Source organism: Mesoplodon densirostris, chromosome 8, assembly GCF_025265405.1.
Source record: "Mesoplodon densirostris isolate mMesDen1 chromosome 8, mMesDen1 primary haplotype, whole genome shotgun sequence".
Classification (NCBI taxonomy): domain Eukaryota; kingdom Metazoa; phylum Chordata; class Mammalia; order Artiodactyla; family Ziphiidae; genus Mesoplodon; species Mesoplodon densirostris.
Window position 1 is genome coordinate 68,831,294 of NC_082668.1, and position 14,973 is coordinate 68,846,266.

General features: G+C 37.6%; 1 protein-coding gene across 3 annotated transcripts in view; it reads right to left on the reverse strand.

Moving 5' to 3' along the window:
* Positions 1-13,508, reverse strand: part of ORC4 (origin recognition complex subunit 4) — a 96,640-nt gene extending 83,132 nt beyond the window's left edge. The window contains exon 1 of one of the 3 annotated variants that reach the window (XM_060106176.1): positions 13,384-13,508. The gene's annotated coding sequence lies outside the window, so the exon portion shown is untranslated. Of the gene's footprint in view, positions 1-12,527; positions 12,678-13,383 lie in introns of those variants that run through there. The other 2 variants (XM_060106174.1, XM_060106175.1) reach the window with 2 other exon arrangements.
* Between the last annotated feature and the right edge of the window lie 1,465 nt (positions 13,509-14,973).

Consider the following 14,973-nt stretch of genomic DNA (forward strand, 5'->3'; position numbering starts at 1 on the left):
AATAACTGAAATGAAAAATACATTAGAAGAAATCAACAGTAGACTAAATGATACACAGGAACGGATCAGTGAGCTGGAAGACAGTAGTGGAAATCACTGCTGCTTAACAAAAAAAAAAGAAAAGAAACGAGGACAGTTTAAGATACCTCTGCGACAACATCAAGTGCACTAGTATTCGCAGTATAAGTGTCCCAGAACGAGAAGAAAGAGAGAAAGGGCCTGAGAAAATATTTTAAGAGATAATAGCTGAAAATTTTCCTAACCTGGGAAAGGAAACAGTCACCCAAGTCCAAGTAGCACAGAGTCCCATACAGGATTAACTCTAAGAAGAACATACCAAGATACATTGTAAACAAAATGACAAAAATTAAAGATAAAGAGAGAATAGGAAAAAAAAAAGAAAGAGAGAGAGAATAGGGACTTCCTTGGTGGTCCAGTGGCTAAGACTCCATGCTCCCAATGCAGGGGGCCCAGGTTCGATCCCTGGTCAGGGAAATAGATCCCACATGCCACAACTAAGAGTTCTCATGCTGCAACTAAAGATCCTGCATGCCACAACTAAAGATTCCACACATGGCAACGAAGATCCCACATGCTGCAACTAAGACGTGATGCAGCCAAACACATAAATAAATACATACTAAATATATATATATATAAAGAGAAAATATTAAAAGCAACAAATAATATACAAAGAAACTCCCATATGGCTATCAGCTGACTTTTCAGCAGACACTCGGCAGGCCAGAAGGCATGATAAATTCAAAGTGATAAAAAGAAAAACCTACAACTAAGAATACTCTACCCAGCAAGGCTCTCACTCGATTTGATGGAGAAATTAAAAGCTTTACAGAAAAGCAAAAGCTAAAAGAATTCAGCACCACCAAACCAGTTTTACAACAAATGTTAAAGGAACTTCTCTAGGCAAAAAGAAAAGGCCACAACTAGAAACAAGAAAACTACGAAATGAAAAAGCTCACTGGGAAAGGCATACATACAGTAAAGACAGAAAATCATCCACACACAAAGCTAGTAGGGAGTTCAAAAGACAAAAGTAGTAGAAACATCCATATTCACAATAAACAGTTAAGGGATATATATACAGAACAATTAGATGTAAAATACAGTATTATAAAAACAGTATACATGAAAGAAAGAGAGTACCAACACAGGGTTTTAATATGGACTTGAGGAGGTCAACAACTTAAAACAATCATATATACATACAAACACATATATATATACACACTGTTATACAAAAACCTCATGGTATCTCAAACCAAAAATCTACAATATACACACAAAAAAAGAAAAAGGAATCCACACATAACACTAAAGATAGTCATCAAGTCACAAGAGAACAAAAGAAGGGGGAACAAAAGACCTATAATAACAAATCCTACGAAATGCTGCCTACAAAAGACTCATTTCACATCTAGAGACACATAAAGAATGAAAGTGAGGGGATGAAAAAAGTATTCCATGCAAACGGAAATCAAAAGAAAGTCGAAGTAGCAATACTTATATCAGACAAAATAGACGTTAAAACTAAAATAAAGAACAAGAGACAAAGAAGAACACTACATAATGATCAAGGGATCAATCCAAGATATAACAATTGTAAATATATACACACCCAACATAGGAGAACCTCAATAAATAAGGTAAATATTAACATAAAAGGAGAAATGAACAGTAACATAGTAATAGTAGAGGACTTTAACACCTCGCTTACATCAATGGACAGATCATCCAGACAGAAAATCAATAAAGAAACACAGGCCTTGAATAACACATTCAACCAAAAAATGGACTGAATTAATATATAGAGAGCATCCCATCCAAAAGCAGAATACATGCTTTTCAAGTGCACATAGAACATTGCCCTAGACAGATCACATGCTATGCCACAGAACAAGCCTTGGTAAATTTAAGAAAACTAAAATCATATCAAGCATCTTTTCTGATCACAATGCTATGAGACTAGAAATCAACTACAAGAAAAAAAACTGCAAAAGATAAACACATGGAAGCTAAACAATATGCTACTAAACAACCAATGGATCACTGAAGAAGACAAAGAGGAAATCAAGAAATACCTAGATACAAATAAAAATGAATACACCAAGATCCAAACTTATGCAATGCAGCAAAAGCAGTTCTAAGAGGGAAGTTTATAGCGATACAAGCTTACCTTGGTAAACAAGAAAAATGTCAAATAAACAACAAAACTTTACACCTAAAGAAACTAGATAAAGTAGAACAAACAAATTCCAAAGTTAGTATACGGAAATCATAAAGATCAGAGGAGAAATCAATGAAATAGAGACTAAAAAAATAGAAAAGATCAATGAAATCAAAAGCTGGTTCTTTGAGAAGATAAACAAAATTGATAAACATTTACCCAGCCTCATCAAGAAAAAGGGGGCCCAAATCAATAAATTCAGAAATAAAAAAAGTTACCACTGGCACCACAGAAATAGAAAAGACCCTAAGAGACTACTACAAGCAACTTTACGTCAATAAAATGAAAACAATCCCATTTACCATCACATCAAAAAGAATAAAATACCTAGGAATAAACCTACCTAAGGAGGCAAAAGACTTGTAATACCACAACTATAAAGACTCTGATGAAAGAAACTGAAGACGATACAAACAGATGGAAAGATACCGTGTTCTTGTATTGGAAGAATCAATATTGTTAAAATGACCATACTACCCAAGGCAAGGTACAGATTAAGTGCAATCCCTATTGAATTATCAATGGTATTTTTCACAGAAGTAGAACAAATAATTTTAAACTTTGTATGGAGATATAAAAGCCCCCAAATAGCCAAAACAATCTTGAGAAAAAAGAATGGAGTTAGAAGACTCATGCTCCCTGGCTTCAGACTATACTACAAAGCTACAGTAATCAAAACAGTAGAGTCCTGGCACAGAAAGAGACAGATAAATGGAACAGGACAGAAAGCCCAGAAATAAACCCATGCACCTATGGTCAATTAATCTATGACAAAGGAGGCATGAATACACAATGGAGAAAAGACAGTGTATGTATGTACACACACACACACACACACACACAGAGAGAGAGAGAGAGAGAGAAAGGAATACTATTCAGCCATAAAAAAGAATGAAATAATGCCATTTTCAGCAACATGGATGGACCTAGAGATTACCATACTAGGTGAAGTAAATCAGACAAGACAGACAAATATCATATGATATCATTTATATGTGGATTCTAAAAAATGATACAAATGAACTTATTTACAAAACAGAAATAGACTCACAGACATAGAAAACAAACGTATGGTTACCAAAGGGAAAGGAGAGGGGGGGAGGGATAAATTAGGAGTTTGGGATTAGCAGATATAAACTGATAAACAATATAAACAATGATAAAGATAAATAGATAAACAATGAGGTCCTACTGTATCACACAGGGAACTGTATTCAATATCCTGTAATAAATGGAAAAGAATATGTATATATATGTATATCTGAATCACTTTGTGGTACACCAGAAACTAACACAATGTTGTAAACCAACTATACTTCAATTTGAAAATAAAAGATATTGCAAGGACAGAGAGTCTCTTATTCCATTCTGCACCACAATTCTTATCTGTGTGATTCCTTATTGGCTTTCCAAAGTTTCTATGATAAACACACAGAAATAAAAACACATAAAAATAATTATACACAAAGAGTAAGTGGGATTTATTCCAGGTATGCAAAGTTAATTCAACATTCCTAAAGCAATTAATGTAATTTACAACATCAACAGGATAAAGAAGAAATATCTTCTTTGCAGAAAAAGCATTTGACAAGATCCAACATCCACTCATGATAAAGAATTTCAGCAAACTAGGACTATAAGGGACCTTTTTAACTTGGTTAAAAAAAAAAAAACTAAAAAAATCTATAGCTAACATCATTTTTAATACTAAGAAACTAGATGCTTTCCTACTAAGATCAAGAACAATGCAAGAATCACCACTGCTAGTCAACATCATACAGTAAGACAAGAAAAGAAAAGGTACACAGGAAGGAAAGAGTAAAAATGTCTCTGTTTGCAGATGGCATGACCGTGTATGTAGAAAATCCCAAAGAATCTACACTCACAATAGGTACTATTGGAATCAATAAGGTATTGAAGCAAGGGTGCAGGTTTTTTATATATATATATATATATATAGAGAGAGAGAGAGAGAGAGAGAGAGAGAGAGAGAGAGAAAGAGGGAGAGAGGGAGAGAGGGAGAGAGGGAAAGAGGGAGAGAGGGAGAGAGGGAGGGGGAGGGGGGGAGAGAGAGAGGTTAGTATTACCAATGTCAATTGCTTTCCTATGCCAGTAACGGAACAACTGGAATTCGGAATTAAAAATATAATACCATTTACATTAGCATCAAAAAAAAAGCCCCACAAAAAATGTATGTATAAATCTAATAAAATATGTATAAGATCTATATGAGGTAACTATAAAACTACGGTGAAAGAAATCAAAGAGAATCTCAATAAATGGAGAGATATTCCATGTATATGGATAGAAGACTCAATAGTGTTAAGATGTCAGTTCTTCCAATCGTGACTTACAGATTCAATGCAATCCCAATCAAAATTATAGTAAGTTATTTTAAGGATATAATAAGCTGATTTTAAAGTTTACATGAAAAGGCAGAAGACACAGAACAGCCAATACAACACTGAACAGGAACAAAGCTGGAAGTCAGAAACTACCCCACTTCAAGACTTACTACTAAGATAACAGATAATAATAATAATACAGTGTGGTAATGGGGAAAGAACAGAAAAACAAATCAATGGAACAGAGTAGAGAGCTCAGATATAGACCCACATAAATATAGTGAACTAATTTGTGACAAAGAAGCAAAAGCAATTCAAAAGAGAAAGAAGTCTTTCTCTGCTTCTCAACAAATGGTGTGGAACAACTAGACATCTGCAGGCAAAAAAAATGAGTTGACATACACCTTATACTTTTCACGCAAAATGGATCAGAGACCTATACGTAAAACACAAAACTATAAGACTTCTAAAAAGGGACATAGGAAAAATGTAGGTGCCCTTGTGTTTGGCAATGAATTTTTGGATACAACACCAAAAGTATGAACCATGAAAGAAAATGTGATAAAATGGACTTTATTTAAAGTAAAATTTTCTGTTCTGCAAAAGACACCATTAAGAGAATGAAGACAAGCCACAAACTGAGAAAAAATATTTGCAAAACACATATCTGATAAAAGATTGGTATCCAAAATATACAAAGAACTCTTAAAATTCAACTATAAGAAAATAAGCAATCCAGCTTAAAAATGTACAAAAGATATGGACACACAACTCAACAAATAAAACATACAGATTGCAAATGAGCATAAGAAAAGATGTTCAGGGGCTTCCCCGGTGGCGCAGTGGTTGAGAGTCCGCCTGCTGATGCAGGGGACACGGGTTTGTGCCCTGGTCCGGGAAGATCCCACATGCCGCAGAGCGGCTGGGCCCGTGAACCATGGCTGCTGAGCCTGCGCGTCCGGAGCCTGTGCTCCGCAACGGGAAAGGCCACAACAGTGAGAAGTCCGCGTACCGCAAAAAAAAAAAAAAAAAAAAAAAAAAAAGATGTTCAATATCATGTATCACTAGGGAATTGCACATTAAAACAACAATCTATAACCGTTAGAATGGCTAAATCCAAAACAATGACAAGACCAGTGCTGACGAGGACATGGAGTAATTAGAACTCTGATTTATTGCAGACTGGAGTGCAAAACGTTAGGTATACCCACTTTGGTAGACAGGTGGGCAGTTTCTTACAAAACTAAATGTACTCTTACACATAATCCAGGAATCATGCACCCTGGTATTTACCCAAGCGAACTGAAGACTTATGTCCACACAAAGACCTGCACCTGAATGTTTATCACAACTTCATTCATAATTGCCAAAACTTCGAAGCAACCAAGGTGCCCTTCAGTAGGTATATGGATAAACAAACTGTGACACGTCCATAAGATGAAATATTCAGCACTAGAAAGGAATGAGGTATCAAGCCATGAATAGAAATGGAGGAAACTTACAGGCATATTGCTAAGGGAAAAACCAAATCTGAAAAGGGCACACACTGTATGATTCTAACCATATGACAATTTGGAAAAAGCAAAACTATGGAGATAATGAAAAATCAGTGGTTGCCAAGAGTTCAAGGCATGCATGGGAGCATAGAGCACAGGGGACTTTGGAGCAGTTAAACTATTCTGTATGATGCTGTCATTGTGGATATATGTCATTATACATTTGTCAAAACCCATAATGTCCAATTCAAAGAGTGAACCTTAATGTAAACTATACACTTTAAAATAATGCATCAATACTGGTTCATCAATTGCAACAAATGTACCACACTAAGGCAAAATGTTAATAATAAGGGAAACTAGGTTAATAGTAAGAGGAACTGGGTGAATGTGGATATATAGCAATTCGTTGTACTATACACTCAATTTTTCTGGAAAACAAACAAACGAAAAAGAACCCACATCCATTAAAAAATTTCAAAGAAAAAAAAAAGGCACAATCAAAGGCACAATCTGTGAAAACACCAGGTAGGAATACAAGCTTATAGAAGATTTGTGAAAATGAAATGTAAGCACAAAAGATAATCAGTTCAAGTCAGTAAGACAGACAATCTATAAAACGAAGTATAAAAAATAAAATGTATGGGCAAAATCTGCTTTAGCAGATTGTGATCCTACAGGAATATTTGTAAAACAATGGACGGTAATTCAAGGGGAATGTTAGCTACTTTAAAACTACTTTAAAATTAATTCATCTGTTTGTTGTTGTTTTTAAAGAAATCAGATGCTTAAAGAACATTTATATAGGGAATGAGAAAATTTTTTGTATTTTATTTTCTCTTGTCAACACTGATCATGGCATTATTCAGGAACATAGCTCCCAGAGGCTGGCAGATATCTGCAATATAAAGCAAATAAGCATCATATTATTTTATACAAGTACTTAATACATTGGAAAGGTGCTAGCTACATGTTATTTCTTTTAAAAGAATACAACAAAATTTTATGATCCAGCTTTGTTAATAAATGTATAGAAACATAGGTAAAAAACACTAAAATTACATATATCAACATCTTAACAGATTTATAGGTGTAGGGATTATAGGTAATTTTCATTTTTTCTGATCATTTTTACACTGGATGTATATTACTTTTTGGTAACTTACAAAATAATTATCTTGTGTATTTAAATTAAATAATGTATCTTATAATTTGAGTATACAGAATAATCAGTGCTAACTGTGACAGTAAAAAACTTTTAAAATGTATGTCACATATATAAAACTTATTTCAACATAAAATTTTAAATACATTAGGCCCATGAGACATTGCATCAGAGTGGCACTATAACACAACCGGACATGATATAAACCACCCAACTGTTAGAGAAAATATTTTTGGTATTTACTCATTATAAAGTAAGCTGACCCAGACGTATACCGAACTAGAAATGACTTGAGAACAATATAAGTTGACACTTCTGGGTCATCTACATAAAAATATGTATATTTTTTTTAAATTGCAGAAAGATGAAAGCCCTAAAGAAACGTGAAAATGTGCATATGTGTGCCAAAAGAAAAGCTAACACACTTAGAATTTTAATCTTGCCAAGTCTAACTTCAACCTTTCAGTCAAAATGTCATACTAAATTTCAATTCCAATATTAATCAAGGAAGCAGTATAAAATATAAAAGACTAAGATTTTGTTGTGTTTTTATAGAGGTTAGGAGGGAGACAGAGAAGAATGTGAGATTAAGGAGAAAAAAATTAGGAAAAACTAACAACCCCAACAAATGTTTTCTTGAAGATAAGCATTTAAGGCAGACTGGGGCTGAAAAGGGGGAAACAAATTGAAATAAAAGGATGGGGAACAACTGTCTGTTCCATACTTCATCTACCTCCTAGTTTATAATGGTCAACTCACATTTTATTTTCCCATTAAAGCATTAGTAAAATATACAAAGCTATCCAGACTCATCAGCCAATCCTGTCCAAATAAGATGAACACATAACATCAAGGTCACTTAATAACCAGTATTTTAATTTTGGCTAGAATTCATTGACAAAGCCATCTCCAAAAGACCTGCAGTGCTAAAATGGTTAAAATTAAACAGAACCTCTATTCCACTCCGTCAGAACACAAAGTGGGTCTATATATATATAATGAATCCCCAATTCCCTCTGTTATATATTTGCATGCCATGGCTACAAACGAATACGGATACAGGTGTGCCCTACCAGCAGCTCAGATACCATAAGGGCATTGCCAAAATGATGAACAGCTCTTGGTAAAGTTCCCAACAAAACAAAGTACTATTTTCCCTCAAATTATTCACTAATTGCATTTGTGGAAAATTTCAGTGTACGTTAAAACCCTGCAAAAATACTATGTGTTTATTTTAAAAATGGAGTACTAGGCTCAAATCATAATGTTCTTTTTTTTTTTTTTAACCCATGTAAACATCCTGGGAGACGTGGGAAAGGCACGTGGGGGCACAGAGCCGTTCTTCCTCATGCTGGACCACCCCGAGCACCGCAGGCAGTCTATCCTGGCCCCTGCCCTCTCTGGGACTGGCTGCCGTCCTTGGGACCAGAAATGCCCCACAAACACCCCGTAGGAGGCAGTCCCATCTCCACTAGAAACTACAGACCTAAAGTGAATAAAGGATTGTTTGAGGAACATTTTAGATTTTAACAGCAGAAACACATTCCCCAAAACAGAATTAGTAGACTATTATGTGTTCATTCCTAAACCATTCAACGCAAAAATATTTTCAATTTCTTTAAACAATTCGTGGCCAATTTGTGGTTAAAAATAACACAACCCCACAAAGATATATTCAGATACACGGTCCTCTGCTGATGTTTTGTGACTACAGTTTCACTACAAAGAAAGCATTTCAAATAATAGCTAAAGACTTGTCATATGGAAACAATATTTGCTTATTCCTGCCTAGGGCAGGAATATCTATCTATCTATCTATCTATCTATATAAATATAAATAAATAAATAAATAAATAGAGAGAGAGAGAGAGACAGAGAGAGACAGAGAGAGAGAGACAGAGAGAGAGGGAGGGAGGGAATGTTGAGATTCCTGAGCTCTGCTTTCACCTGGTTCTCAGAGCACTGGAAATCAGGCTTATACCCTGGAGCAGGATTTCTCATGATAGGCAGTACTGACATTTTGAACTGGATAACTGTCTGTTGTGGGTGGCTGCCCTGTGCATCGTAGGATTTTCAAAGGCACCTGCAGCATCTACCCACCTGTTTTCAGTAGGAACCCATTCTTAATAATCAAATGTGTCTCTTAGGCATTGCCAAATGTCCCCTGGGGAGATCTTATTGCCACAGCTGAGAACCACTGACTTATAGGCAGAAGACTGGAAAATTTTTCTTGTTGGACTCTTACTGGCCCCAGAGAAAAAGCTTCCAAATACCTAAAGAAATTGATATCAGGGTTTTCCCCCCAAAATATGTCCCAGCCAAATCTTTCCACAGTGAGAACCATCAATAGCTAGCAAACCCTAGCTAAGTTAAGAGAGACATGAAATAGGTTTCCAATGCCCCTAAATTTGAACACAGAATCAAGGATCACAACACAGCTGAGGAAAGCCTCTAAAATGAGACTAAAATATACCAACAGAAAGAATAACTTAGAAAACACAGAGCACGCAGGGAGAAATAAACCTCAAAACAAAACTTTAAATCCATAAAGAGAAAAAAAATACCAGAATGCTTTGGGAAAAAATAGAAAGATAAAAAAAAAAGGTATTCAAAATTAAAAATATGACAACACAAGTTTCAAGGCTTGAAAAAATCAAGTAAATTTCCCAGCAAGTGAAAAGCAAAAGACTGGAAAAAGATGAAAAATGGGAGAAAAGAAATAGGTCCACGAGTACAATATCTAATTGCAGTTACAAAAACCACAGAGGCAAGGAAATTACAGAAAATGTATCAGAAACTTTCTCAGAGCTGAGGCATACAGGTTGCCAGACTGAAAGAATACATGAAATGCACAGCAAAGTAGATTTCTATAGACTCATAAGTCACCTCACATTACTGTGACATTTCAGAACACTGAGTAAAACAAAGAGAAGATTCTAAAAGTTTCAGACAAAAAAGGTTGTAGAAGCTTCCATAGGGGAGAAGAAAGTAAAGTGCAGTGTTAAAAATAAGAATGGCTTCAAACTTTATATCAAACACTAAGAGTTCCTTCTCAAATCTGAAGAGAAACATTACTAATTTAGAATCCTACATCCAGTCAAACTAATAGGGTACAGTAAAGACACTTACAGGAACATAATGCCTCACAACATTTGCCTCTAAAGTACACAATAAACTTTTTTAAAAAAATGCTCAACCCCATTAATAACCAGGATCTGCAAATTAAAACAATAACCTAAAGCTACCTTCATCAGGTCGGCAAAAACAAAAAATATCAATTGTTATGAAAACTGTAGAAAAAAGGATTTATCATACATTGTTGGTGGGAGTCTAAATTTATATATTCGCTTTGGAAAGTTTGGCATAATCTACAGTCTACAGAAATGCATGCTATGTACATAAAATGCATGTGTAAGAACATTCACAGAAGCATTATTTCTAAGCACCAAAAACTGGACACAATCCAAATGTCCATAATACTAGACTAGTTAAATTAATTACGGTTTATTCATTAAAAAACTTACTACACTTACTATACTATAAACATTACTATACAACAATGAAAATATGTGAACTAAAGCTGTTAACAGGATTAAAATTTTCAACGTGGGAGAAAAACTATACATAACATAATTCAATTACATATAGGTAAAAAACAGGCAAAATTAATGTATATTGTTTAGGAATGCTGACAAAAGTGGGTAAAAAATACTTGAAATAAAAGTAGGAAATCATTACCATAAAAATGCAGACAATCCCAATTAACCTTTGGGTGTGGTGAGGAGAGAGGAACGAATAAGAATGAATGGGGGGGGCGGAGAGGGTGCCAGCAATGTTCTAATTCTTCACTTTGGTGGTGATTACAGTGTTCACTTTATAATTATTCATTATATTGTATATCTACGATTTTTGCACATTTTGTTCACTTTATATCTATTCATTATACTGCATATCTATGATCTGTACACTTTTGCACATTTAGTATTTTGCCATAAAAAACATTTAAAAATTGTTATCTAAGGCACTTTTATGGCTCTGCTATAATTTTTTTCTGTTCTAAAGTGGCAAACATTTGGTTCCAATATAGACAAAACATTAAGGCACAGGAGTCTAGTTTTTATTCCATTTGACAACATTACTGCACACACAGAAAGCGGTAAAAGCACTAGTCAATGATGCATAAATAGAATCCACTGTCAAAACATACAAGAAAAATAAGTAGGAACTTTAACTGAGTACTCTAAAGGAACCACTACACAATTAAATAACACCAACACAATAAACATGAAGAATTTCAGATTCTCGGCCTTAAAAGAAACTATACATGGGTCATAATCTTTCAAAGCACCTTTACAAAGGAAGATAACTGAAAGACTGGAATGGCTTTAGTTATGATTATATGGACTGAATGTGAAAAAGAAACAGTGCTACTTTACTAAAAAAAAACTCTAGTAATGAAAATTCATGAATCCTTTCTTAAATATTCTTAATTAACATGAGGGAAACTATTTCCAGCAAAAATAGTAGCACCTAGTTGAGAAACCAAAGACTCTAAATCCGAGGCTAATAACCAAAGACACTTAAAATACCTTTTAAAAATATCTGTTATCTACACTACAGAAAGGGCAAACTTCGATGATGTCCCTTCTCTCTCAACCATAACACACGCTATCAAGGGTTACACAATCTCACATGCCCTTCTGAGAACAGCCACAGGCGTTGTGTTGCGGGAGCAAGGCAAGTCACGGAGGGAAGTTCCACTGAAGAACTCCCAGTTTGCTCCCTCCCCAAAGCCTCTCCAGAATTCCAGGGAGGTCAGCCAAGTAAGGGCTGATGGTCCTCAAACCCCATATAAACACTGCGTCTAATGCCAGAAGTTGTCAAAATTCACAGCTTCTCTCTCTCCCTGGACAGGTGCCCCGCTCTGAGCTGAAGAAGCACTCACCAGAGTCATCTAATGAGGCTCCTGAGATCCCATTCCTCTCTTACACCTGGACCAACACATTCCTCACCATCACCGGGGTGTAGTCACCACCTGCCACAGATCTACTCTCATCAGGACGCCAGACGCTCGTCAAGCATTCGTCGCCGGCTGGCTCACAGGGAAGCCACGAGACGGAAGGAGCCCGCCTAGTTTCTGGCCTGCCAGGCCTAGACAAGCCTGCCCCCCTTCCCGCATTCCCAGTCTCCACACCCTTCCGTCCTCCCCTTTTCGATTCGCCTTTCGCCACTGGCGCCCACGGCTTTCTTTCTGAGGCCTGCCTACGCCATGTTACCTCTCACGGAAAAGCCTGCCCTTATCAGGGCAGAGCAGGATTCTGGAGACCGCGGGAATCCCCTCACAGGCTGCTCTCGCCGCGTTCTCTATTCCGCTTCACCTGCTGCTGCCAACGTTACACCAAGACTCCCGGCATGCCCTGCGCAGGCACCGCCTCTCCCATCCTGCCCCCTTCCCGCACGAACACGTGACCTCCTTTCGCCTCCGTCCACGCCCACTTCCGTTTCTCCACTCTCCCTTAGGGGGGAGGAGGGGACTGGGGGGGTGTTAAAGAGTAGCGACTTCCTCCCACTCCCCGCCCCCGCCTCTCTACTCCGCCCCCCCGCTACAATGTCTTCCGGGTCGCGATCGCCTCGGAGCCTTCTGGGAAACCATCTCATTTCCTCCCCTCCCCCTCCTCCTCCCTTCAACCAACCAGCCTCCCGTCAGAGAGAGACATGCGCAGTGAGTGCCTCCCGTCTCTTCTACCCGAACCCCCCCTCCCCCCCCAAGCAGAGAGACCCCAGCAGCAGCAGCAGCTGATGATGAAGAGAGAGGCAGTGGCAGAGGGGGGGCACCTTTTATTTCTATTTTTAAAGGGACAGGACACTAATTTTACCCCACTTCAACCTTGAATTGAGGGGGGTGGGGGGAAGGCGGCTGAGTTCCTTCCCCCACCCTCCAGCCCTGAGACCTGAGAGGGGGATTGAGCCTGAGAGAGAAGGAGAAGGAGTTTCTTCTTCTTCGAAAATCCCCCATCCACGACTCCTACCCCCTCACCCCTCCACTAGCCTCCCTCCCGAGCCCCCTCCATCCTCCTCCTCTTTGGCCGTGAAAGGAGAGAAAGAGACCAAAAGCCTCTTAGCAACACAGACCCTTCTCTGCTGCTGCTGCTGCTGCTGCTGCTGTTGCTGCTGCTGCTGCTGCTGCTGCTGCTACTGCTGCTGCTGCTTGGCCCTGGCTGGAGACATCTCACTACACCCGGGAGCAGCCACTTCCCCAGCTCTCCTCCTCCTTCGCCTCCTCCTCCTCCTCCACTCCCCCCCCCCCCGCTTTATTACCCTTTGTGTCATCCTCCACAGCTCCAGGGAAGGCACTCAAAAGTGGGGGGCAGGAAAGGTAAGTGTGTCTGTGGGGGCTTCATTGCCTTCCTCTGGCTCTGACTTTAACTCCGGGGCAACAGTAGCACCAAACCACATACGCAGTGGAGCTCCGGGGTGAGGAGGGGGTGGTGCTGGGGGGGCAGTGAAGGAGGGGCTGGAGTGGGGAGGGGTGTGTGAGGTGGGTGCCCATCCTGTCAGAGTAGAAAGGGCACTTTTTATTTTTATTTGCTGTTGTCAAAAGTGGTTTCTCTCCTCCAGCTAACATCTGATTGTGTCTTGCTCCAGTGGGGGAGAATACAAAAACAACCCCCTCCTTCCTCCAATGAGGCGCCAGGGAAAGAGACAGAAAGAGGCACACTTTCTAGATGTCACTTTAAAAAAAGCATTTGGAGAGCTTTTTTCCTTTTTCCCTAGGAAAAGCTCCACTGCATTTGTTTCTGAGTGGGAAAATGTCGGGATCTGGATTGTATCGGAACTGCTTATCCATTTGTAGACCTGAGTGTTTTACCCGTTTTGGTTCTGTGTGTGATTTGGATATTGACTTCAGTGTTGGAACAGACTTGATTGGTTTTTTTGCTTTCTGGGTTTAATTTTCCTTTTTTTCGTTTTGTCTGACTTGCATAGAAAATTTCAATTTTTTGGTTGATAGAGGCCTTTGGTTAGGTTTTGACTTGTATTATTGCTTTTTTTGTTAAATGTTTGTTTCATATTATCAGCATATAAAGTTCAAAGCTTAAAATGCTTAAAGTTTTAATACCACTGGTATTGTTTCTCCCTATATACGTTTCTGGTATTTATTTTACATAAGATGAAAATATTATCTGTTTCATAATTAATCTGGGTATTTTTCTAATCTTTGTAACTTGTCTGAACAAGTAATCCCCATTGAAAACTTTTATGTTGTTCTGGCTTCATGGAAGGCCAAACCTCTCCATCAATAGTTTGCTGGATTGGTACCACTTTCAGTTTTAACTGAATTATTTATTTACTGTTGTAAATTGAGATGAGTTTTTCATCTCTTGGGGGTACTGAACCAAACTGCTCACTATATGTGAAAGGAGACAAATTTCTAAAATATGTTTTCATGAGTCAAAGAAATCATGATGTTGTAGTTAGAATATGCATTGTAGTGAGATATTAATTGAAAGATAAATCTAAATTTAGGTTTATAGAGTAACAGTCTTGATAAAAGTATTCTTCATTTTTACTTGGTATGTTCTTAGTGAATGGTTTTCAAATTCAGTACTGTATTTGATTTGAGAAATGCTAGAAAGTATATTTCTGATGTAGGCCTTTTACTAGGGCTTACATTGGAAAGTGGTATTTTGTTTCATATGTACATTTCTTTATCCTTTCCTTAAA